Genomic DNA, 26,361 nt, shown 5'->3' on the forward strand with positions numbered 1-26,361 from the left:
TAGTGATTTAGCTTTTCCACTTTCTCAACTTAAGCAGTTGTGCATCACAACACTATTACTGGGGACTTGGGACCTTCAGCACAACCCTCTTGTCCCGCCCTCTCTGTATGTCAAGGGTGGATGTGATGTGTGTATTGATGCATGTATACATGTATGTTTGTGTGGAAGTAAAATGCTTATGTGAGCTTCCAGTAACTGGTTCTGTTATGTTAATGACAGCTGTGGGGTCAGAACAAAGAGCTGTCTCACACACACACACACACACACACACACACACACACACACACACACACACACACACACACACACACACAGAGAGAATGTGTAAATGGGAGAACTTGGGGAGATGAGATGTCAATCCTACAGTAGTTGCATTGCAAACTGCAAGAACAAAGCTGCAAACAAACCATATTTTCATTATTAATGATATATTTGTGTATTTAGTCCCTCGCCTTCCCTTCACAAAGATCACTCGTGTTAGTAGTTCTCCATAGAATGAATGAATGAATGAATGAAAGAGCATAACTGATTGAATGATAGCTTCCTCTATGCTCTCATGTGGTGAAGTTAAGCTGCAGTGGCTAGCAGCTAACAATGCTAACAGAAAAACCAGTGCAAACTACATCAACATTTCTTAGAGATATAACTATGTTAACCTAAGGAGAAACTGTGTGTTACGCTTCACAACAACACTGTCTGAGACGGCAGTATCAGCTGTTACCATTTCTGGAAAAGTGCAGAGCGACAGAATATTTGTAGCTATAACCAAAATATTCCTCAATATCTTCACAATTTGTTTTCGCTGCTTTGTTAATAAAAAATAAATCAAAAAAAGTCACATAGGATTTTTTTCAACACAGAAGTATTGATTTGCCAATGAAATGAAATGATCCTCACATTTGGGTATCAGATGAGAAATGTATTTGTAAGTTAATTAGTTAATCATTTGATGAATCTATTAGTAAACAGTCTGCGGATGACTAATTGATTAACCGGCAGACGGAGGGGCTGGTCAGTCGTGTTGCTGTGGGTTGGAGGTTCACTGCTCTCCTTGTTCTCAGATTGCTCTCCATTTATTTCTGTTTATCCTAATGGAGAGCATTGAGAGAGGGATGTAATTAATTGACCCTGGTCTCTCAGAGGGGCTGTGGTTTAGTCCAGGAGCAGGTGCTGACTGCTGCCCACCATCTCTTCCACTAGTCCTCATGTCGGTGTGCATATCACTGCCGAGTGCCCAACACTCCCTGCTGACCGATTGGCTCTCGGTAAGTGCAATGATGCTGGTTGCCTGAGCCTTTCGTGAGCAGCAGGAACCAATGCCTGCAACCAACGCCTGCAGGAGTGCTCTCCCCTCAGCCGCTGCTTAGCCAAGCCTGGCCGGTGCAGAGTGCCTCCTTTCCCACTCTCACTCTCACTCTGCTCTGCCTGGCAGTTTATTAAAGGGAATACTATCTTTTTCCTCGCGCCCGGGCGTTTGATTTCAACAGCAGCAGAAGCTGTCATGACAGATAAAAGGCAGCGGGCCCCAGAATTACGGTGCACACAGCATCTGTATTTACTGCGTCATTTTCCCTGCCTCTGACAAGGGAGGAGGAGAGGAGGAGAAAATGGAGGACAGGCTGCTGCATTCATGTGTCTTTACATTGACATGTCTCATCAGGGAAAGAGGTGGACAGACAGTCTGCAGTGAAGCCATCAATCAGCCCTTTTCTATTCGCCCGTCCAGCACACTGTACGACTCACACAAAGACTGACAACAAATGCATTATTGCTGCTGTTGACATATTTTTATAAACCCCTTTTTCAGTTGGCTTTGTCAGCTGGAGAAAAATAGTGGGGTGATTGTTGTGTGTGCGGCTGAAAATGTCAAGAAGCAGTTTACTATGTTTTGTACGAAGACCCTGTGGATTGATGTGATTGGGAGTGTGATTTTTATAACAAACATACAAAGGATATAATCACTCTCACACGATTTTTTATAAATATGTAGAGTGATTATATCCTTTGTATGTTTGTTAGAAAAATCACAGGTTCTTAATCCTAATCTTGATGTAATTAATTCCTCAGATAGTTGCCAATTTTAGTTAATCAGATAATTGGTTCAAATTATTTATTTTGATTTCAGTTTTTTCTTATATGCCACGCCTTCACAACGATTTAACGGAGTGATCCATTTTGCAGGCAGTATCCCTCCCTGAGACTCCGGGTCATGCTAATTTTTCATCGGCATCATTTCATTGAGCTTTAATTAACACAACAAGGATTCGGTGTCCTCCAGTGTCATCCACTCAGACAGCTAAGACAAACTCATTAGCCTAACTCCCAGCAACTCTAAAACAAAATGTTATTACACTGTTTACTGTTTCAGGTTATTATTAGAATTGATTATGTTGATGTATTCAGACAGCCACATAAATTAAGGTTTTCAGTTCATATCCTGGAGGCCATCATCTTCGGCTAAAACAGGCTTTTATTTAATAAAGTACAATACACTACTGGTGCTATTTTGCTTAGCCTTCTCCAGCAGTGGTTTAAGCAGCCAGCTGTCCGTCTTCTTCATGCGTCTCGATGCTGTAGCCCGTGGTGACAGCAAGACTAATGTATTCATGGCACCGCCACGGTGAGAGGCATTACTTTACCTTTGCTTAATTGAGGGGAAACTCCCCTGACACCTGCTTAGCACAGCACTGGGCTAACAAAGCGGCCAAACTCAACCCTAGGAGCTGAGGCCGCTGAACCCTGACTGAGAAATAACACAGCTCGAGACCACCCAGGGACTGCCGAGGGGGGCAATGATTTAATAATGTTGATGAGATATTACACCAACCCTTCCCCCACTGTCTCGCTCTCATTACTTTTTACCTGGGGAGGGACACGGCTCTGACTCTGTGCCTGAAGGTGTATTTGGATGGGGGCTGCTAAATATTTCACACCCTAAAGACAGACAAGTGAAAGAAGGAGAAAAAAAATCAGTGCAGAGGGTTTTGACATGGAGTGTAGTCAAGGGCAGCCAGGGCAGGCTTGTAATTGGCTGACACCAGAATATAGCGGTGGATTTGTGTGCGTATGTGTGTGTGAAGTGAATACTGTAGGGTTGAATATATCGCCCCAGCCAGTCTGCTTTCAGTGTGTTGATATGCTGCCATCACCTTGCACCACAGTGAATGTTGATCTCAAGCACAACAGACACAGTGAATTATTTTCTTTGGGCTCCAATACAAAACTCCCCCGACCTCTGCTGCTATACAAGCAAGGTCCCATCTGAGCCCCAGCATGACAGCTCTACTGAGCTCCTGCCTCGGTTTTTTTTTTAATTGTCCCTTGCTCCAGGGGCTGCTGGGAGCTGACTGGGAGGGGCAGAACATTTTCTCCAGGGGGGAGTAGGTGGGTGACAGAACACTGGCGGTGTCTGGTGCAGGTGCGGAGAAAAGAGATGGAGAGGTTGCTGACAAGCTTACCGTGGGGAGCCGAGTAGCTGGAAGCCACTCAATCTGATGGGAGAGGAGGGAGAGCTTTATACAAGAGGAGAACACACAGGAGGCATCCATCAGCTGAATGTTGGATATTATTTAGCCGTTATCAGCTGCTTTATTAACAGACACCACTGCTGGAAATGTATGCAAAGACCACAATGTGACCTACAGCAATAGATGTGTGACTGATGGTGTGCCTTTTTATGTTCAAACAAGCTGTTGCAAGACTTGGAAAGTGTTGGTGCCTAGTTAACACCCTGAACGAAAACATTGCCGTTTAAATGACATCCTCATGATCACATTTTAAATCATAACTGTCTGGTTTTTAATCTATTAATCATTTAAGTACATGTTTAAGTACTGAAATCAAAAACCCAACGATAATCAGTTTATAGTTCCTAAAGACAAGGGTTGCGTTCCAATAGTCCATTTTGCTTAGGAACCTTCCTAACGGAGTGAAATGACCCGGAAGTACGTCAGTGGCAGCCATGATAAGTGCCGTTCCAATTCTCTAGATCAATGGTTCTCAAATGGGGATACGCGGACCCCTAGGGGTACGTTGGAGTACTGCAGGGGGTACGTGAGATTTATGTTATGTTAATTAAAAAAACAACATAAGTAATGCATTTAAACAAACTACTAATGGTAGATTAACTACTCTATTCAAAGGTTTACAGTAATTCTGGATAATAAAATGGGAAAAGTAAACGGGGTGCTCTCTTTTCCTCTCCCTCTCCTGACAGCCCGTCAGTCTCGTGCAGCTCGCTGAACCTGTAATAACTGACCCGACAGTAAAGAATACACATATTTATAACTAGTATAGCTACTTCTAGAGTAGATAAACTAACTAAGTGTGTTAGGTCTAACTCTTAGTGTATTTAATTTTGCTCCACTCAACGGTCTGCGGCGGAGCTGTGATCATGCAGAGCTGCATGTTCTCCGTCAGCAGCAGCTGATCTGATCCCTGATCTCTCTCTCTCTCTCTCTCGCGTCCGGTTATACTTCACTCGCGTTTATGTTCAAATCTATCAGATCTAGCTAGTTCCAGTTAATGATATGACTGCCTGCTTATCAAAGGACACCTAAACAATAAGCGTTGCTTGGCAATGGCGTGTGGCCGCAAAGTATAGCGCAGCATTATGCATATGTTTATATGAGGGGTCAAAAACCCATGCTCATAAAATGCTCATATATTTTTTTTCTCTTCATTCCCCACACCCCTAAATAAATAAATAAATATTCAAATTTTAGGAAAAGTAACGAAGTTTGAGCAGTGTGGGTTTTATATTAACAGAGTTACACATATTTCAAAAGGCGAAGTGTAATAACTGCAGTTGCCTCGCTGTCAGAATGACAAAGGTCTTCAGTGAAGCACAAGCCCATGTTTCACTACATTGTAAGTACAACTTATTAAAAAGATCAGTTCAATGCAACTAATGCCGTCTTAGTGTTATTGCTTGATGTTAAAATTGGTTTGCCATGAATTTAGTGATGGATTGTAAACATTTGAAATGTAGCATTTAAGTGTTTCTCAGTTACAATGTTGTTGTTTTAATAAATCAGTGCTGATGGTGCAGCGCTGTACTGTACCTCTTTATGTAGGCATTTTTTCCTTAACAAAATGTTTTTGCGCTGCTTAGGGGGTACTTGGCTGAATTTTATTTTTCAAAGGGGGTATATTATTGAAAAAAGTTTGAGAACCACTGCTCTAGATGAAAGGAAAGGAGGTTTCAAACGTCCTTTATATCCTCCTTTAGCTTAGGAACCACTGGACCTCCCTTACCGAAAGGAGAGGAGAAAATGCTGCCCCACAATGCTTTGCGGCCGCAGCATTTGCCGTCACACAACAGTCGGCCGTTCACGGAAACAACCGATTATGACGGAGAAATGATATCATGAAAGTTACGGTGCTTATTAAGCTTTTTAAAACGTATGTGGTAAGTTGCCAAAGTGCTTTGTTCTGAACGTTCATCAGTATTATAATCAAAAAGAGAAATATGAACGTTAGTTTTTACTGAAATGATCAAATAAAGTCAACATCTCACAGTCTTTACTGAGCTGTGTGGGGTTTGTTCAACTTTTAAAAGATGTTTGAATGGTGATATACACAGTGATAGATGTTAAGGACTAACATTTATAATAAATACATTTGTATTGATTTTAAGATATGTTCATAGTTCATATCATACGTATTGGGATCATTTGTATTAATGTGGACCGGAGGGAGAGGGTGCGAGCTAAGTTTCACTTTTTTATTTCAATTCCAACTTTGGTCATGAAGAATATGTTTCTCTGTTGTCCACGTTCATAAAGCATAAAGCAACAGCATCAGAGCACGGTGCAGAGTCTCTAGATGAGTTTACAGTAGTCCCTCGTTCTTATTAAACATCCATGTTGTAGTCCGCTGTATAGAAAACTGTAGTTTCTATAGTTTCCCCACAGCAGCAGACGCACATTCATGACGTCCGCTGGCGCATCATACACACGTCGGATAGTGAAAGTGCATTCGGATTCTCAAAGCACCGCGGTCTCGTCTCCTAAGTCCTTTTGAATTCTCCTATCCACTATCCCTTAACCCCGTGACGTTTCACTCAGAGGTCAAGGAATAGACGATAGGGTTAGAACTTAGGAGCTGATTTTTGGACTATTCGACTGCAACCAAGGAGAACAAGATACCACATTGAAGAAGCCGGAACCATCCAATGGTTTGACACTTTTGCTTATAAAGTGATTAATCACGCCATTAAGGTGTGCGTGTACCTACAATGCTGTTGAATAAAGCAATTTGAATGAATGTTTTAATGTGATTATGCTTTCTCTGAATATTAAAGCATCCAAGTTAAAGTAATTGGACAAGTATTAACATAGAGATTCCTCATTGGCTCAATTGGGTAAACAATTGAAAGATTGCAGTCCTTGTAAACTAGTCAATGAGCTGCTCTGTCTATTAAAGCAAAAGCAATCCAAACCATTGGATAGTTCCGGCTTCTTCAATGTGTCATTTTGTTCTCCTTGTCTTAGGAACTATAAACTGGTTATCTTTGGGTTTTTGATTGTTGGTTGTACATTTAGCTATTTTCTAACGTATGGTCGAGAATAAAACAGAGACAATAAATGAGTTGCAGCCCGGATGTTATTAGCTACATATGGCCTGCAGCTATTGACCTTATTCTATGTGTTTTTTATTAGCTGTTAATGTAGGTTACTCATTTACATAAACACGCAACACTGCGTAGCCCAATTAATATGTTTAGACACCTCCTCCACATTATGTCGAAACCAGTTTCCTTCCAGCATTCTGCCTCACCATTATCTCTCCATCATGTTGCCACGGTGTTATAGCCTTTGTACAGAGTCTGGAATCACACTGCGCTTTACTCATCTTTCTAAATATTCATCTCACAGCTACATAAAAGCTGAGTCAGATGGTAAAGCCTGTTTTATCAAGGAGTTGGATTTCTGCAAAATACTGTCAAAGCTCTGAAAGTGATTCATCACGCCATTAAGGTGTGCGTGTACCTAAAATGCTGTTGAATAAAGCAATTTGAATGCATGTTTTAATGTGATTCTGCTTTCTCTGAATATTGAAGCATCCACGTTAAGGTAATTGGACACGTATTTACATAGTGATTTATAATGCATTGTCTCAATTGGGTAAGCAATCGAAAAATTGCAGTCCTTGAGTCAATGAACTGTTCCATCTATTTCAGTCAAACGCCTGAACAATAGCAAAGCTGTTCAGGGCTGCTGGAATGAGATGTTGTCGGTGGAGAGGAAGCAGCAGCGTGCTTTGGGGTCCTGCTCTTCCTGTGTTGCTGGCACAGAGACGTCATCCAGCCAGTCACGCTGGGGTCACAGGCTCTGAAAATAGCCCTAAGGGGACTGGGGCTGCACTGATAGCATACCTGCGGTTACGCCGAGACGTTATCCAACTGCAAGGCAGCAGGCTCCTTCCCAGCTGCTTCGGATTGTTCTGCAACAACTCTCGTAAAGATGGAGAGGGGCTATTACACCTCTGCTCCTGTAACACTCCCTGCAGACACGTCTTTACACGCACATGCTAACTTACACCTTTAAAAAGAAAAACATGCACACACTACTGCCATGCACAGAATCAGAATACCTTTATTCTTCCCACAGAGGCGGAACGTGCATGTGTTACAGCAAGAAAAGAGCCAAAGAGAGCTACCCAAGGAGCATGCATTACAAAATATTAAAGATAAAAAATGAAAAGGAGAATTACACAATTTACAAAATACACATCCTGTAACAGTTCTGAGATATAGCAGCCAGGTATATATTCAAAATTCAAGGCTTTTTATTATCATTTGTACATAGCTACAGTGTAGTTATTTCAATGAAAATCTTAGGTCACAGGCTCCTCCAACAGTGCAACACAATAAAATAGTCTATATACAAGTAATTGGAATATGATATATTAGATACATAGTTGTTTTTTAAAGTTGCAAACGGATGAATGTTATGGATGTTCTTTCAACAGTCTTTAACAAGAAGGGGGTGTTATAGTCTGTGTTATGTCTGTGGGGGTCTACCAGGGACCATGATGTTTATATAGCGTGAATGCGTCAAGGACTCTATATGATTGTCTTTGAACGTACATATCGTGCGACCACACACACACACACTCGCATCATACCAGATTACGCTGTCACCACAAAAAGCTTTGTATCGGCAGCTCAGGCAGGCTGGCTTTTCGCAAAGGGTCAGAGTTGACTGCAAATTACATCTGATGGCTGACCAAGGCTGGAGATGGATCTCAATGCACTCTGTGTTTACCCACACACCTGCAGCCCCACGGATGGGAGAGACGGCAGGGCACACAGCCATTTTGTAACACCTCAAGAAACTCTCTCTCCTCTCCCTGTATGAGGAATAGATGAGGTGGTGCCATTAAGTGAATTTGCTGTTATTTCCCCAGGCTCTTAGCTGAAGATGTCAAACCTCAGACAGCGAGTCAGCCAAGGATGACTGCCGACTCAGGCGGAGGCAAACACACAGCACTGCACTCTCTGCCACGCAAATGATCAGCTTTCATGCTTCTGTGTAATTTATCAAATTGCTTGGGCATGTGATGAATGGGCCCAGATCTCAAAAGGGGGAAAAAAGGACATTTATTTTGCATTAGGTCGCGGTTATGCCCATGTTACAGCTTAGAAATTAATTACAGCAAATGGTAAACATCGTATTCACTTTTTCTGAAGTAGTAATTCAGTCGGCCTAATTGCTTTGTAGTTTCACAGACTTACACTCGAGCGATCACACAAGTGGAATCGGCTTGTTGAACAAAAACTGTTCAATCCTATTACTTAAACTACAGACTACTGTATTCTCTTAGCGTGTGGAATGAGCCAGCAGGCTTAATACTCTCTGCATTTTCTAAAAGATGCCCACACTCACACAGCCTTACTGTAGAAGAGGCTGGCTCTCTCCTGGTGATTTGTCACAGTTCCCCATTGTATTACACACAACCTCTCCTTCACACTCCAAATCCCCCCCATTTTCTTTCTTTCTCTCCCTCCCCTCCCCCGCTCTCCCTAAATCATTTCTTTACATGTGTGTGGGTGCCCCCTCTCACTGTGATTCTGATACTTCATAACGGGAGGAAATTGAGCTGACCTTGAGGCTGCCTGGCTCCTTTATAATGTTGATGTATGGGGCTGTTGGCGAAGGCAGCCAGTAAGTGAGAGGCATGTTTTTATTTGCCGGGGAGCAGGGCCAAATGTCAGGACACATAACGGGGTTCATTTCTCGCCCACTCAAGCTAGCTAGTATGCCAGGAAGCTAAGTGTCAAGCATTCAAGTCCACTGGGTGTGATTTACCTGCATTAGCCTTTCTATACTGGAATAAGTTGCACCACGCTGCCTAAAGCCACAGATAGAGTTAACCCTGTGGATAGATTGGCCCCACTAAAATGTGATTTAGATGGTGTTGCTGCAATGCAAAAGTGTAACTGTTGCCAATGCTATTATCTCAAGGTTGGACTACAGATACATTCCAACACGATTGTTTCTGGCCAGTTTGCATTTTGCAATCATTTAAAAAGGACAGTCTCTTTGACAGCCTCGTGTATATTATCCCGCCTGTCATCGTTGTCATAATTTGTTCATAGTGGATGGCCCACTTTCTTCTCTTTAGCAGCTCTCTGCTCATCAGCACAATCAGCTTCCTCTAACACAATCAGCCTGCTCTCAAATTACAGTCATGATTAAGAGTAGTCGGTCGCAGGGAAAGACGACTCAAGCAGGAACGTTGTTAAGGAGGTGGACACGATAAGTTCATATCTGTTCAAGGTAATGCAATAGCCCTGCAATAAATGGCAGTGTTGTGACGCTTTGAAAATGCATTTTATGAGAGAGGTGTTGATTAAACTCTGTGGCAATTTTGAAGCTGCATTTTCTTGTGTAATATTGATTAGTATTATATTGTGTTTTTCTTAATTAATTAGCTTTAATTAATATATTTCCTCCTGCCAAAAATACTATGGCTATATGACAAAATATTATTTTATTTGTTTCAGGTTTATTTTTTTATTAATCTAAAGATTGGGGGGGAAAGGGCATTTTACAATTTCCCAGATCCCATGAGGACATTTACAAAGTAAGAAACCAGAAAATCCTTCAAAATCAGATGCTAAAAATAGGGAGGGTTTATTTTCATTTTTGCTTAAAATCACTCTAAGAATTATTTTAATATTCATTTTCTGTTGATCTGTTCAATCCGCTAATTGATGAAGGAAAATGTAACATCAAGCCCCCCAATAATAATCCTTACCAGGCCTACCCTAGTAACTACTACAACAACAAAAAAGTCAACATGTATTTTCACTCATTCACTTAATAATTCAGAACTTGTTACAAACTCAAACTAACTCTGTCCACACCCTTTGTCATTTCCTTCAAAAATTAACACAGTTTTAAATGTCAAAGTGTAAATAAGAATTCACTTTAAAATGAAGATCCCACTATGATCTACAATCCTAACGCAATATTTATTCACTGCTACTGGAAAAGTCTAATTTAATGACACTTGCACAACCATGAATGTTGAACAAAACCTATCTATCTTTGTGCAGTGAATACGTCTGAGCGCATTTTCTCCACTTGTCAATTGTCTCATGGTTTTCAAAAATAAAACCACTTTGACATTGTGGTTGGGTGACTTCACAATAACAAAGAGACAATAGACATGGCTTAAAAGTATTCCTCTGTTTTCACTTTGTCAGGAATGATAAATAGTCCTTTCAACCCTAATTTGGAGCTTTGTGTATAATGGTAGTGGCTGGGTTGACATTAAGATGAGCGCAGGAAGCTCGTCAGCCCTGCCAATTGAGTTCACATCTCATATGGCACAGATCCACTTGCATAACCTCCTGCCTGGATGCTGCTCTCTGAAAGCAGGCGAAGACCCAATTCACTCACAGCCTATCCAACAACACATTGACTGTGCGCAAAATATGTTTTAGCAGCTTAACAGCGGCAGACTAATCAATTGATCCAGATTTTTTGCCGTCCATTGATCTTGGCACTCCCCGGGTCCAGACTATTACAGTGCATGTATGATAATGATATCATTAGCAGCCCATTGCCCATCTATTAGGGCCGGGTGCTTGTGAAAACCACCCGAACCATGCATAGAAACATTTGCACTGCCAAATGCTGGGGCGAATGATCCAAATCTGCTTTGCAAATGCCTCCCTGTCACCCCTCCCCCCCCCCTCCTCCTCCCCCACAGTAACAGTAGGGTGGCAGAGAGGAGAGTGAGCCCACTGGTGCTGCTGACTGGCGTTCTGCGTGTTGATGAATGTGCCGGCCTAACGGCTCAATGTGCTTACCTAACAGGAGCAGCTCTTCTGTCACACTGAGTTTCTCGCTCTCTCTCACTCATGTCTTTTTTCGAAAGGTAGTAAAGGGAGCGTTCCACTTGACTAGACACTGCAGCCTCCACACTGTTTCTTAAAGGTTAATGGAGCTGCCTCACAACGCACACTAATCACCAGGTAATGTCTTGATACGTGGCTTAGTTCAGCTACAATGCCCTATGCAATTCTTTTGGAGGAGGGAGGTCTGCTTGCCAAGAATGGCTATTGGTTTTGGACCCTTGTAACAGTATGTTGTCTTTTATGTAGAAAACCATTTTTGGAAACATTGCTCATAGCCCAACACTCTTGACACCCGCCTCTTACAGTGAAGATGCAGCACAGGCTATCTTTGGTTTCTTCATGTTATGTTGTGAAGGTGTTTGAAATGGTTAGCATGAGCAAGGTGTTTTTAAATAGCGACTTTATTGACAGGCATGTGGTGGACAGCCAGAGACACAGGCTGTGACTGGGAGACAGACAAAGTCATGAGAGTGTGGCGCTTGTCTTTGATGTCAGTCAGCTTCCCGAGGACCGTGGTGGTCGGGGGGGGGGGGGGGAAGGGAGGGAGGGAGGGAGTGAGGTTTCAGCGTGGGATTTGGGGATTGTCATGTCAGAAAGGTCTCGCTGAGTGTGTGAGACTGCATATCTGCATACTAAGACCCACGACCAGGCAGCTCAAGAACGAAAGGCCATTTTGTCTTTGTCCTCGTCCAAATCACCTCGTGGTGCTCACATAAAATAACCCTCAAATCTCCGAGCATGGAAGTGATCCTGCTCTCACATGAGCACACGTAGAATATAGGAATGGACATTTCTAGGTCTGTTGTGCTCTATTGTGACACTACTGGAAGAGACTGGATGTAAAGGCAGTTTTCTAAAGGAACGTTGTGACATGCTTCGTACTATTTTGATACAGCTTCTCGGCCAAAATATGAGCAGATTAAAATGAAGATGGGTTAGTCACGGACTGATTTAAAAAAAAAAAAGAAAAAGTGTGCGTTTGCTTGTTGGCCACATTGTCTGTCCCCATGGGATTTCAAAATCAATGTGTGCTATTCATACACAGATCTAATCCTCAGATGTACTGCCATTTAATCTGTGGTTATGGCAGGGCTGTGATGGCTCTAATGCCATCAAACAGATGTCCCTGCTTAGCCACCCAGGTTAGGCTGCACCTGGTGACACCTTTGAGCCCTGGCACCCGGCGGCCCTCGGCACAGTTCATATTCTCCTCAGGTAGCTACTGTTGTATGCAAACATGCATTAAAGTGTTCCAGTGCATCTAAAAGAAAAATCGAACGTAATGTTTACATCTAACATATGACCCCCAAATCCTCTTTGGTCGAGTTTGATCATGGCGTGATTATAAATGCTATGTGCTTATCTGGAGGGTCGTTGTGGTGATTTGTGCTATTTTTGACCGTATACTCTACTGGCGATATTCTCTGCACACCTGGTGTTATTTTCAAATTCAAAAGACCATTTTAGCTCAAAGCGCAGGCTGAAATATTGCATCAGGAGTAAGGAATGAATAATAACAAACATGTTTGTACTCCTGGTAAATATCCTGAATGCGGTCTTGTTTTACCATCAATAGGTAATGTGTTGGAAATAAGCCATGACTTAAAAATAGCTAGTGCAAAATCCTACTAATCATCCTTCAGTGCTTACTGTTCATTAGTCGCTCATAATTTTATCTGGTCTGTGAAATGTCATTAATTTTCTCAGCTCATAATACACTGAGATACATTTAATGACATGCATATGGACTATATTATATATCATTCTCAACCACATTGACAATTTCCCCTAAATGATCCTCATCATTCATTTGGTTTTGTAAGTAACCCATACGTTGCAAACCATTGAATCACATGAATACACTTAAATAATTGATGGATGATAACTGACTACATTTAACAGTTTCGCATGAAAAGGACACAATTGCACTCTACGCTATTTCCACAAAACCAAGATAAGCCTCCACCAATTAATTTGTATTGTTACACCTTGCACACGTAGACATATCCCTTGTCTGTGCAGGGTTTAAAAAGCTAGCAACGAAATGTAAAAGATTGATAACGTGCGTGTGTGTGTTGCATTTCCGGGTGTTAAAGAGAGTACATGTAGGGAATCTCTCGGTGCGCGGATGCTGAATGTGAAATGTCAATGTTATTGAACAGGTGCTGCGAGGCAGAGCTGTGATGTTTTTATTTCCAAGCTCTTGTCAAGCAAGGCAGAGAAGAGAGGGCTCATGGGATAATGGAGAGGTTCACGGGTGGGGGGGGGGGGGACTGCGTGTGTGTGTGTGTTTAACAGTGTGGAGCAGCAGGTATGAGTGCATCAATCTGTGTGTATCCAAAGAGGTTTATTGAGAAGAGGGAAATGAATACTGGCTTAGAATAAATGCTCACAATCTCCTAAAAGAAAATGATAACTGCATTGAGATGGGTGGGGGGGGGTTATTATTTTATGTGCAGCTTCTTTCAGTGGCTGCGTTCACCATGTGTTTGGACACGATGCCAAATATGGCTGCCGTCTTCATTCATGCATACACCTCTACTGTCAAGCTGTTATCACCTCGTTTGTTCCATTTGCACATCATTTATGTTTTTTTTTCCTCCCTGTCCTCTGTGTGTGTCTGTTCCTCCCCTTCAGTTTTTCTCTTGCAGACTGTCGTTGTGTCAATACTTGTTGAGAGCCAGTGTGGCAGAGAGCTAGGAGGTGAATGCAGTCAAGGTTAGTCAACAATGCTTTGTGACACTGGAGCGCTGACTAACACAGCGTTTTTCCCCCTCTGCTCTAATCCCCCCCCCCCCTCTCCTTTCCTCAAAAATGTTTTTACTCCTGCCCCACCCACTGGGCCTTGATCACGTTCTCTACCTGCCCTTGGTGCTCTCACCCTCACCCCTTACTGTGCTACATCTTCTTCACTGTCTTCCTCCTCCCCCTCACAGCCACCTTTCCCTCTCCTTTGTGTTCCAGTAGAGAGAACAGCTCAAGCCTGTCAGCACTTATTTATCCTTCAACTGCTAACTCATGCTAACCCACGCCTGTGTCCCTACGTTTTAGCATTCCCTAAATGCACCCCTTTCTCCTTCCTTTGCAACCAGTGCAAAATCTCTCTTCTGCACCATGATACCTTTTTAAGCCGCCACTCTTCTATAGTTCTACCAATCATTCTCCAAACGGTTTCACTTGTGATTCTGCATTGCACTTTTAATTCCAATGAATGCATGCATGTGAAAATGTGATTACCATTTTGCCATTTCCACTTCTGCCTTTAAAAAAAGAAAGAAAGAGTTGCAAGAGGAAGCGCCTATCTGACCGTCCAGAACAGCGTCTGAGAAACCACGTTATGGAGGGGGGCTGCAGTTCAAAGCCGACTAGCAGGTTACTTAATGAGTTTGGTAATTGGCTTGCTGTGGCCTCCGCGCATCCCTGCCCTCCTGCTGCTGATGTGTGCAGGAACAGAGTGCTACTGCTTGCACTCCCTCCCTGGCTCAGTCTTTTCTTCCTTCACGCTACCCATCCATCTTTACTCAATCCATCCCTCTGACTCGTGGACTTAATGCACCAAGCATCCTCTGCCTATTCCCCGCTGTTCATATTATAAAGACAGTTAGCATGCCGCATGTTGTTAGCTTTCAACCCTGCTCAATGTCCAATATCAACGGCGCTGGCCTATCTCTCATTTCCCCAGTCTCTCCCACTTGTACATACACACACACAAGGGCACAGACATATCTATAATATGTTAGATGCTTCATGCATTATGCAGAGTATGTGCATCCAAACAAGCAATTTGCCGAATTTCCAGCTCACCACTTCTGATTAGTAATGCTGTGTGTCCAAAGCAGCATGATGCGAAGCACACTCCCATGCTCAGTTAATTCATAAAGTCCAAACAATACAGACAAAGAGTAGTGGTCTCGCCATGTAATCATAAATGACGGCGAACACTTTTTCTCCGATTTCCGCACATTATATCCTAACCAGACATCAAAGGGACATATATTCTTCTGGTCTCACTGCTTTTATAATAATAATAATAATGTACAGTAGGGGGGACATAATCAAATCTGCTATAACTGTCATTAACTTGCGTATTAATATTAAATGATAGTGATAATAGTGGAGGGGGGAAAACAAATCAATGACCTTCATGGTTTATCTGTAATTGAAAGAGGTATAGTTTTTTTTACTGTGCATTGTTTATTGCTTTGTTTGTTCATAACAAGCCTCTCGATGTAGTGCCTTTGGGGATCTGCACTAGTAGTGAGGCTAACCTAATATATATTCTGTCTAATGAGCAAGCTTCCCACCTTCCTACCTATTCCCATTCATTTCTATTTTGTACCTTTAAAATGCCATAAATAAAGCCTGCATGCATTAGCAAATGTATCCGTCTCCAGTTGCAAGTCTGCTGCCAAGCTTTTTATCTACTCCCACAGTTGAGCGGTTGATTCTGAGCGCTGCAGGGGTGAGAAGGCCAAAGCACAGCTAAGTGGCTCCTCTTGACCTCACCACTGATCTCCCAACTGTCTGCTCCGGCTGCACACAAGACACATTTTACCATTTCGCTCCCACAAAAAACAGTCTAATCTCACAACACAGCCTCACCACCCTGTCCGTGTGCTGTCTCTGTGAATCCTTTTCTCACCCAGCCCAGCGCTGACATGCTGACCGAAAATGTGCCTTTGAGATTACTCCTCTGCTATTATTCATGCCAAATTGGGAGGAAACATAAATAAATGCGAGGAAGGCAAGATGTAAAAGTTCAAGATGTGAACAATTATCTTGAAGGACTCTTATCCCTCTGACTAATAACCAATGGGCGTATTCTTGTTATCAGTATCTATCTGTGAACTAGATGGCTAAATCATTAGCTTACAAACTGAGAGCAGCCAAGTGTGACCAGAGGAGAGTAATTGATTTCTGAATGAGCATTGGTACTGGAGGGGGGGAAGAAAAATACAGCTTTGTGGCCCGTTGCATCATATTGAGCATTTTAATATGCTTGTCATGAATTATAGTGTTGGGAGTTTTTGTTTTGCACATTATGAGATTCTGACTGCTCCACCTCCCCTTTAGCACAGTAAAAGCACACGGCTGCACCTCCACACACTCTCCATAGGGTGGCAGTGTATGGAGGTGAGACAGCCATGTGCTCTGTGTGAAATGGAGCAGTCACTGGCTATTTGAGCCGATTAGCTTGGAGACAGTAACCACACAGGAATCACACACCCCAACCGCCACTCTCTCTTTTGCTTTCATAATCACGAACCCCCCCCCGTCCGCCATGCTGCCTGCTGATGACTTTCAAACGCAGCTTCACCCTGCTGGAATAGGATTTTACTAACTGCTTCCAGAGTTAAGCATCTGACACATGGACTGTTTGTTTATCTTGCTGCGTCTTTGTTCACAAAAGGATTTGCCTGCCTGAAATGTGAAACTTCCTCTTTCGCCACAGCCTGCACTCTGTCTCTCTGTGGCCTTCTTGGAAATACAGTCTCATTCCTCAGTGTCTGTTCTCGGCTGAACTGCTCTTTTATTCAGATGAATGAGGCCCTGTTTAGCCTGGAGAAATGACACAGACATAGAAAGTCCATGTGAGAGCTTGAAGAATGTGGAAATCAGGGGCCTTGTTGAAATAGAATGCTAAAGTTATTACACGTGGGCTTTTGTTTGTGATTGTTTTTCAACTTTTTATGTGTGCTAGTTTATTGCCATACAGAGTTTGTTTATTCTGGTTCATTAGGCATTTTCCGACACGCTATCCATCTACTACCGTGAGGCTTCATTTCTTCTATGTTCAGCATAGCTGAGATCTAATGGAAACAATGTGAGCCCACATTAACTGCAGTTTGTTTTCTTTCCCATTATCAAAGTCTTCTGATGATTAATCAGGTTTTTCTGTATTTTTTAAAGTAAAGATGCTGTTATTCTTTGTCTGCCAGGTGGCAGTTACCTCCATCTGGAATCAGGTTTTACTTACATTCATATATTTCATATGCAATAGTTTTTACCAAATGGCTGCTGCGTGTAGCTTGGCAAAAGACATTAGACATATGTAGCCTACATGTGTCTTGGTTTTCAGAGTTGTGCTAGGCTGCCAAATGTGACTGTGAATAGCTAAGTAAACAAGATAGCTACGTGAGGCTAGACCTTGCTCAGATTGCCTGAAGCTAAATACCATTCCTCGGCTTCTTTCACATTTTTACAACTGTGTTAATGATCGCATTTAAAAGGCTGGGCTAGGTAGCAGGTTAATTACCTAGCTGTGTGCTTGGATGGTCTCCAGAGGACATCTGGATTTTCAGTGATTGTTTTGTCACCATAATAGGGTTGTTTGCTTGTTTAGAGAGCTGTGTAATCACTATTCTTGACGGTCCCATTTTCATTTTTGGAATGACATTTGACTGTAGAGAGCTATTATTTTTAGCTAAAGCAATAGTAGTTGAATGTTAATATCCACAAGCATGTAGTTAACTATATTTAGTCATATAATTTCCTCGAGTTACTTTGTTGGGAGATTGGAGAGGATTGTTTTATTGCTTCCCCTTCTCAGCCCCCTCCAGGCAAAGTCTGTGTTTTAATTAGTCGTGTAGGACCTTGTTTTCCCTTTGGATTCCCCACACTTGTAAAGTGCTCTCTTAAGAATCCTTGAAGGCTAAAAGGAGCAATGAATGATTTTGAAGTCAGCCCTTTTTTTTGCTTGCCTCCCAGCAGTGAAGGGGAGGCCTATCAGCACTTGCTGCAGTATGAGGAACAGTAACTTGAAGCAGCAGTCACACTGAGTCTTTGTTCTTTATGGATTTAGTACGTGTGGCGAAGAGAGAGTCGCAGCTTTAAAGCCCCATCTGGAAAAGCACTGTTCACATTTTAATATGAGAAGAACAGCTTCTGTAGATAATACCTGCCTGAAAATTGTAAAATTGTCTCAGGGTCCAATCAAGTTTTCTTTCCTCCTTGTATTATGTCTTTGGCAGCGGGGAAGTTAGCTTGTTACACTGTAGAGATTTAGTCATGTGTTAAAAATCGAGCCTCTGAAGTACACCACCGCCACAACCTACCCCTCCTTTTTGGTTTACAAGTCTGTTTTCTTCTCTCAATCCCTTTTTTTCCTTCAACTTGTCTGCTCATCCCTGGTGAATGTATTAAATGAAGTTACTAGATATGAGTGCTTAAGAGGCCAGTGCCTCTGAGGCTTGCCAAGTCTCTCACAGGCTTGGCTAAGTCATCCATGTCGCTTTTTTTCTGTTGTTTCAGCTACTGGCTGACTTACTTGTATCGCCAAGCACTTTCCCCATGTCTCTTTCTCGCTTGCTCTCTGCTTGTAGCCTGTGAGTGGCTTGTTTTTCTACACTGTGGAGAAATCAGGCTAAAGCAAACAGTGTGTGTCAGCCACAGCTTTTGTTAAGTATTCATTTTTAATGAGCGTAAGTGGCTACAGAATCCTATAAACCATGAAAGGAGTAGTCAGACGGGGAGGGGGGGGGGTCATGTTGGCCTTTGATTCAGTGGCTGTCTTGCAGTCTTTTTGTTTAGTCACACTTGTACTAATAATGTTTGATGTGGATGAAGAAAACATATTTCCAAATGATAGTTTATGTTGCTTTATTGTGTCTCTCCCTCATACTGGTTTTGGTTAACTTTTTACAACCAATTATATTTTAATAATCTTATAGACAAAGACTGTTTTGTAATTTCTATTCCCGAGGCAGCCTACAGTTCTGTTAGATTTAATTTCCTCTGAATTAAAAGGAGGCACCAAGTAAACTAGTTTTTTGTTCTGCTGGGATCGAAGGCACTGTAGCTGTAGGAGGGGTGCTCAGGGAAAAGGTATTGTGATGGGCCGTTTGAATGCTGAACAGAATTGAATAGACACAGTCAGCTTCCCAGATACATGCTTAGGCCTGTAGAATGTGGAGTGCTTTGCTTGTAACTGCACCGGTTGTCTCCTTTCATTATCGGTTAATGGTGCCCAACTTGACAGAGCCATGTGATAAACAGAGGAGCTGTGAAATCCTGGAGGTGGAGTTCTCGTCTGCCTGATAATGGGATCTCATCTGCCAGGGAGGGGAGCCTGCCCCGCCAGCCAATCCAGCTTTGCTCTGCCTTCAGAGAGGATTCACTGCACTCACCCTTCACTGCTGTCTAGGCCCAACTTCACCCCCAGAAAAATGTTGCCTGGTTACTCCTTGCGTTACACCTAATAGAATACTTTTTTAAAGCTTGAAATATAGCCGGAAAAGGAGGGACATGCTTCTTATCAATGCAGGATCCTCTAGATGTTTGTGTTGCTCAGTAAAGGAGCCAGACTGTGTGTACATATCATAAACATTGACCTTGTGAAATGTATACATACTGTGATAAGGGAGGAGCTGAGGTTCCTGTGGTGTTAGGTTACTATATGGAGGGGAGATGGACTGCTCAGGACAGTCGCCTCAGGAGCTGGATAGGTTTTAGCAGCACTTTGTTGCACACCCCCACTCTCAAAGCAAAGACAACCAACATGGATTGTAGCACAATGAAAGACCCCCTGCACACCACCCTCAACTCAATTGCTATTGATCCCTACTGCCTGCCGCTCCTGCTGCCAGTGTTTGGCTTTAGTGCAAAAAGAACCCAGTGCTCCAACTATTTGCTTTAGTTAATTGGATTTTTGACAGTGATCCAATATCATGTTTAAGACAATGAAAATGTGTCAAGCTACTTGCTCGGGAACATGGAAATCATCCTATTAATTTACAACTCAATGCAGTCCATCTTTGTTTTCACGCTTCTCCTGTGTTTATTGTGATTGACAGATTCCAGTTAAAAAGAAAACACATCGTAATGTATATTTTCTAGCTCAAATCAACACTAAATTAATACTGAGTCCTTGGAAAATTACCAGGATCACATTCGATGTGATGTGCATTGCTAGCCATTAAAATCTGCCTCCCAAATATTGCTAATGGCCTATTCACATTATCATCCCTGCTTGTTTCTGCCTTTTTAATGGGTGGGGTGACTAATTAATTAATTATCCAAAAATGCAAATGAGCTCCAGAAGCCTGAGCTGCTTTCAGTCTCTTTCCTCTCGTGTATTTTCCGGCAGATGCGTGTGGCTACTAATGTTTTCAGATATAAATCAGCGACCTGTATTTAAGATCAGCATTTCATGTTTTTATTTATCGTTCATTAAAATGTGTCATTGCTTTGTGGCACTGTGCAGAGAGAGAAAACATGTAGTGTGTTATTAAGCCATTATTAACAAGGCACTAGTACTACTAGCTTTCACGGCTTTTCATTGTCTCCCTTAGTGTTTTAGTCACATTCCCATAAGCGTTACCATTGATCGGTCGGGCCACTTTGGCTGCCGTGCATCTCGCTTTCTGGTGCATTTGCAAACACACACACACACACACACACACACACACACACACACACACACACATATAGAAGCGTTTCCCTACGGGGCTCCCATCAATCAACAGCCCCATTGCCCCCCCACCCCAACCAACACCACCCTTTTGTCCCTGACGATCATTTGAATCCAGTCCATGTTTTTGTTTCGCTCGGTTTTTTTTTGAGTGTGGTCGGGGTAATTCTCCTTCACTAGTGTCTGAATAAAGAAAGACTAGGTCAGCCATGTGGATGCGTCTGTTGAACAGCTGAAGAGGAGGAGGAGGAGGAGAGGAAGAGGGGGGTTTAACAGAGACTGAGGGAGCGATAGGGAGAGCGTGGAGAGTGTATGTGCATAGGAAAGAGAGAGAAGAGGGGGGGGGGGGAGAGAGAGAGAGCGCGTGTGTGTGGAAAAAGGAAGCAGAGCCTGTAAACGGCGCTGGTTTCCTACCCCTCGAAACAACTCACAGCGCTGTGTTACTTTTCATGTGGACACTATCATCGACAGCAACAACAAGACGGCCAAAGGAAATAGCAGCAGAACCGAGACGGGAACCAGCTACAGTGCCTTTACACGGCCATTTCGGACGCGAACAGTAATTCAGTAAAGTGAAACCGTCTTTTGTTGAAGCAAGTGCTCGCCCGAGCCCCTCCGTGCGGGCAGTGGGTTTAAAAGGAGAGAAAAAAAACCTGGGGGATACAAAAAAAGTGTCCTTGTTCGCCTCGTTTCGTCCTGGTTCTTGGATGTGGCCCAGCTGGCTTAAGTTCGGTGGGTCATCTTGGTCTATGATCGCATTTTAAACTCTTTTTGAAGCAGTCTCTGGGACTCCAAGAATCACCAGACTGGCGGGTGAGTAGTTGAATACAAAAAAAGATTGCAGGACGGTTGTGGTTGGAGGCGGAGGAGGGGGTGGGGGGCGCAGACAGGGAGAGCAATGTGTGGGTGATAGCTTAACGGCATTTTGGGATATTGTGATGGAAAGAAACCGGGGAGTACTTAGACTTTGAGCAAAAAGTGAATTAATTTTGTTTATACCAGGAGTAGGAAGCGTGTGTGACCTCGAGTCAAATGTTTCTGAGTGCTCCGGCGAGCTGAAAGTTGGCTGCATTGTTGTAAAACTTGGCTCTCTCTGGACTGTGAAGCAGACCCTCAGGCAACCTCCATGACCTGGCCAGCGTGGAACAGGGCTTCTGCAGCGAATTGTTTTTTTAAAAAGCTGAATAATGAGGTAAACAAACCAGAGCTTGAAAGAAAACATTGCTGAAATATACACACACAAAAACTACGTAGGTGTTTGTATTCAAAGTCAACTTTGAGGAAAGAAAAGTTGCACTTTGACAGGGAAAACTGCTGAAATGGATCTTGATGAGTCAGTGGCACATCCATTTTTGATGGGTGGGATTTCCCCAAGTTTCACACAAAAATAATTGGCTGTTGGATTTACAGCCTTGCTGGTGTCATAAATTGATTATTGGACTGTACTAATGGAAAGAAGTTGAGTGCTTTTGAAAGAAGGGAAGGGGACGTTGTGCAAAAAAGACCGGCTGAACCAGCAAACTGTTGAAGGACCACCAAATTAACTTGACTTCCCCCCTTCAGCCCCCCAGAGGCCATGAACTCTGGCCCAAGCACATGCAGCTCTCACTGTGGGGGGGGGGGGTCTGGGCCTGTTGTTGAAAAGAGCAAGGGGGGCTGGTGTGTGTGTGTTTAGGAGGGAGAAGATTAGGATTTGAAAGCAGACTACAGTTATTTGTCTGAAAGGCGGCTTATTTTATGTTTTCCAGTTATAGTAGAAGGGGGAGGAGGGCTTGTTTACTTAAATCACTGTACAGTTGGTCATAGTAAGTCTTCATGTGACTCCAGTCAGAAGCTGAATCCACATAAGCACAAAGCAAGCTTCAGCCCTGAAACAAGATACAAATCCAGGATGAGGGGGGGGGGGCATTGATTGCTTTAATCTCCGCCATATAAAAACAATCCCTTCCTGAAATCCTCCCTCTGCTGTTGCATTTTTCACTGAGCTATTACATGGACTCAGATGTTGCATTGCTAATTGTGGGGAGCTAATCTCCACCATGCTCAACTTCCTGTGGCATTTTATTTGTCCCCATGCTAGCTGCGAAGTGACCTCTATCTTAATGATTTAGATGTGATTAATCCACTTGAGTGGGATGTCACTGCATGAGCTAATGTATGGCCCCAACACTGCAGATAATGTATCATTGCTGGACACATAAAGGACATTTACTAACATTTAAGGCTCATTCGGTTTTAAAAGTCATGTGAATGTGAATATGAGACATAATATAAGGCATGTGGTGCAATTATAGTTCAAAAGTGAATGGTGGTTGTTCTCCTTAGTGTTCCAGTAACTCACAATGCTGAAGTGCCAACGTGTGCTTTCGTATTTTAAAGGGGAGGAATCTTGCCAAATTATGTTTATTTTTTTTCATACATGTTTTTTTCAAAGTGATTCATTTTTTTTTGGGGCAGCCATTCTTGGATGACATTATGATGAAATAAACAATACGTTTTTTTCCCACATTCAAGTCGTATGGGTGACTTTTTCTGGTTTATTAATGTTTTGGTGGTCACTGACTTGAGGGGTAGGCCTCTGTCTGAGATGGTAACCAGTAGTCAGATACAAATCAATTTAGTTGTGTTGATAACATTTACTATCATGTGGTAAAACTTGCATCTGAACACATTTAGAAATGTTATTTTCTACACTCCCCCAGAGGTTAGGATAGCTATTCAGTTTCTCTACTTGTGGAGTGTATGAAAGAGGAAGTGGTCCGACCTCTTAATGGAGTTGTACACAAGAGCCCGAGTTGTTCTGCTGTGTGAGATTTGTATGGGAAGAGAGCACTGAGGGTTTCACAATAAGACTCCTATCAGATAAGAATAAAGCAGTCTTAATCTTAATTATCTACACACTACCATACAACTGTCGCTATCATTTCACGTCCTTTCTATTTGCACTGTTTCATACTGGTATTTGATGGAAATTAAATCTGCTGTGCAATTTGATCTTTGTCTGAATCTGCAGTCTGCGTTGTTGATTCATGTAAACCAAAGGGAATCATAGTGGCACTATGAGTCACCCCCTTCATAAACACAAGTCTTACTGCTGACAAGGTACAGAGATCTAGTAAACATTCAGCTCACATACAGGCGCGTGTATGAGTGTCACCTCTGAGGAGTCTGAGGGGCGATATCCGGATCAAAGAGGCTGTTTCCGACCATACAGAGAGAGAGATGCTTCATAGAGTGAGGCTGTAACGGCTGTCTAGCTCCTCAGAGGCGGCTGAATGTTTGACAGGGCATTGGAAAAACGTTATTTAATCTGCTCGTATGATGGCCCTCACTGGGATTGCACCATGCGGCGTGTCTGCCCCATTTTTTCCTCCCTGTGTCAGGATGATGGCAGCTAGTAGACAAACCTTCAGGTTGTCTGTGTGTTGTTGTTTTAATGGCGTGATGTAATGCATAAAGAATCACAGAAATTGTAATTGATGCAATGTTGGCTCTAATTGTCTTTCTAATGAGTTAGCCTGATTGGGTCTTGAGAGCTTTCCATTGGGGTAAATGTCTGAATATCTCCACTGGAGCCCATTGTGATTACAAAGACACAACTCCATCTCTCTTATTATAATAAGCAACATAAATTAAAACAGATGTGATGTTTGACACTTTTCCCACAAACTGTTTATTAGAGGCGTATCAAATAAATACAGGTACATTACAACACTAGCTATTTGGTTATGGAGGTGTGGTCGTACTGCATACATCTCCGTCACATAAAAGATACGGCTCACAGTTACTGTATTGTTGGGGTCAAAAGTGGGAGGCCCGTCTGACACAAACAATACAGAAATGCAAGAGCCGCCTTGTCACAAAGCTTGGCGGAAAATCAATGAGAAGTCATGGCCTCCCTTACCATTGTTGGTATTATTTCCATCCCCCAACATAGAAGCAGACTCATGGTTTTGACGAACGATGAATAATCTCTTCGGGTCTTGTTGATTCTTCAGACGGGTGTAATTTCTACATGGAATGAGCCATCTCCCCACTTCCTGACCTATTGTCCTTCCAGACAGTGGTTCAGCGGTGACGCATTTAGAATATGTTAGCCTCTGATTGACATAGTACACATGAAACAATGGTAGCACTGCTAAGGAGGCAGTACCCTCTGGTGGGTGCCAGGGCTGTGCATCTTCACTGGTCTCACGATTCGATTCGATTACGATTATCCTGTCAACGATTCGATTCAATTCGATATCCCGATGCATCACGATTCATACCAATGCGTTGCATCCTCAATTTTCTATATTACTGCCCATGGCTTATTTTTCATCAATGCATACATGCAGTAAATACATATGAACTCTCTTTTTATTATTTAGAAAGTGCTTCAGAAATCAATAACATAAATGTCTTGACATTAATTTATAAACCAAAATAAATGAATTGTATAGGTCTAGCCTCCCTATATCTGTGTGTGAAGTTGTTCCATCCTCAAAAACAAAAAAATAATGCTTCTGCAGTCTAGCTGCAGCTTCTAGCAACGGTCTTCTGTTAAAAAAGGGACACTGAATGTCCTGAATGTGGCATCACACACAGGACTTGAGTCTGAACACAGCAGACAACAGGAGTATTTACAATAGCATATACAAACAAAAATACTGCATGTGGGTGCACACTTACATTCTCTGTCTTACTGTTACATAAATCCCATGAATGTATGAGATTAAGTTAGCTTCATTATATCTCAGTGATTAAGTGAATAATAAAGTTTCTATCGGGTCACTATCAGCCTGTCACTCATTATTTTCAGGGAGGGGGCGGGGTTTGGAGGAACGGAGAGGAGACGGTGATCGCGAAAGCTTTTTTCCTCCTGCCTTCACAAACTTTACACACGTATATATCGTCTGAAAATTGCTAGAGGACATTCATACTCTGCAATCCAAGACTTAATTAAATCCACCAAAAACCTGACATGATTGTAACGCGATTATTTTTGAAAAACATAAATCCCTGTGCCGCAGCGACACGGAGTGATTCAGAGCGGGTCCTTCTGCTGTTGGTTCTGGACTGGTGGTGTTGTGTTGGTGGATAAAGCAGACTGCTCCGTGTTTGGTGTTGCTGTGCCGCTGTCACGTCTGTTCCCTGATCTCTGCGTCACCGACCGATTTGATATTAAAGTGACAGGAAAAAAAACGTTATAGTAAAGCCGCGGCCGTAAAATCAGGAAGCAACGATACTACGCTATAACCGATTATCTTCCGTCACTGCATCGATACCGAATCGTCCACGTCCGCATCGTAGAAACGATTATTTTCAACACCCCTAGTGGGTGCCTACTGAAATAGAGAGTGATGAAGGTCCGGAGAGGTGCTTTGATTGTTCATAGAAAATTCCATCTCATTTGTTTTGTGCACAGCAGAAGAGCTGATATCTTTAATTAACATAAACCTCGGGAGCCAACGTTGAGTGAGAAATTGGGATAATTGAAAATATGCCCGGTCTCTTTCACCCCCCCCCCTCCTCTGTCTGTACATCCTTAAAGCAGCTGAGCCCATCGGAGGGCACTTTCACACATGTTAAGTGGGGG

The 26,361-nt window shown here is 42.7% G+C and overlaps 1 protein-coding gene across 5 annotated transcripts in view; it reads left to right on the forward strand.

The window, feature by feature from the left end:
• rerea (arginine-glutamic acid dipeptide (RE) repeats a) overlaps window positions 1-26,361 on the forward strand; it is a 123,857-nt gene that overhangs the window by 14,702 nt on the left and 82,794 nt on the right. The window contains exon 2 of one of the 5 annotated variants that reach the window (XM_034209263.1): window positions 14,012-14,092. The exons of 1 other annotated variant lie outside the window; for it this stretch is intronic. The gene's annotated coding sequence lies outside the window, so the exon portion shown is untranslated. Of the gene's footprint in view, window positions 1-14,011; window positions 14,093-20,984; window positions 21,597-26,361 lie in introns of those variants that run through there. 3 more of the 5 variants (XM_034209261.1, XM_034209265.1, XM_034209266.1) reach the window with 3 other exon arrangements.

The sequence above is a fragment of the Gymnodraco acuticeps genome, unplaced genomic scaffold, assembly GCF_902827175.1.
Source record: "Gymnodraco acuticeps unplaced genomic scaffold, fGymAcu1.1, whole genome shotgun sequence".
Classification (NCBI taxonomy): Eukaryota; Metazoa; Chordata; class Actinopteri; order Perciformes; family Bathydraconidae; genus Gymnodraco; species Gymnodraco acuticeps.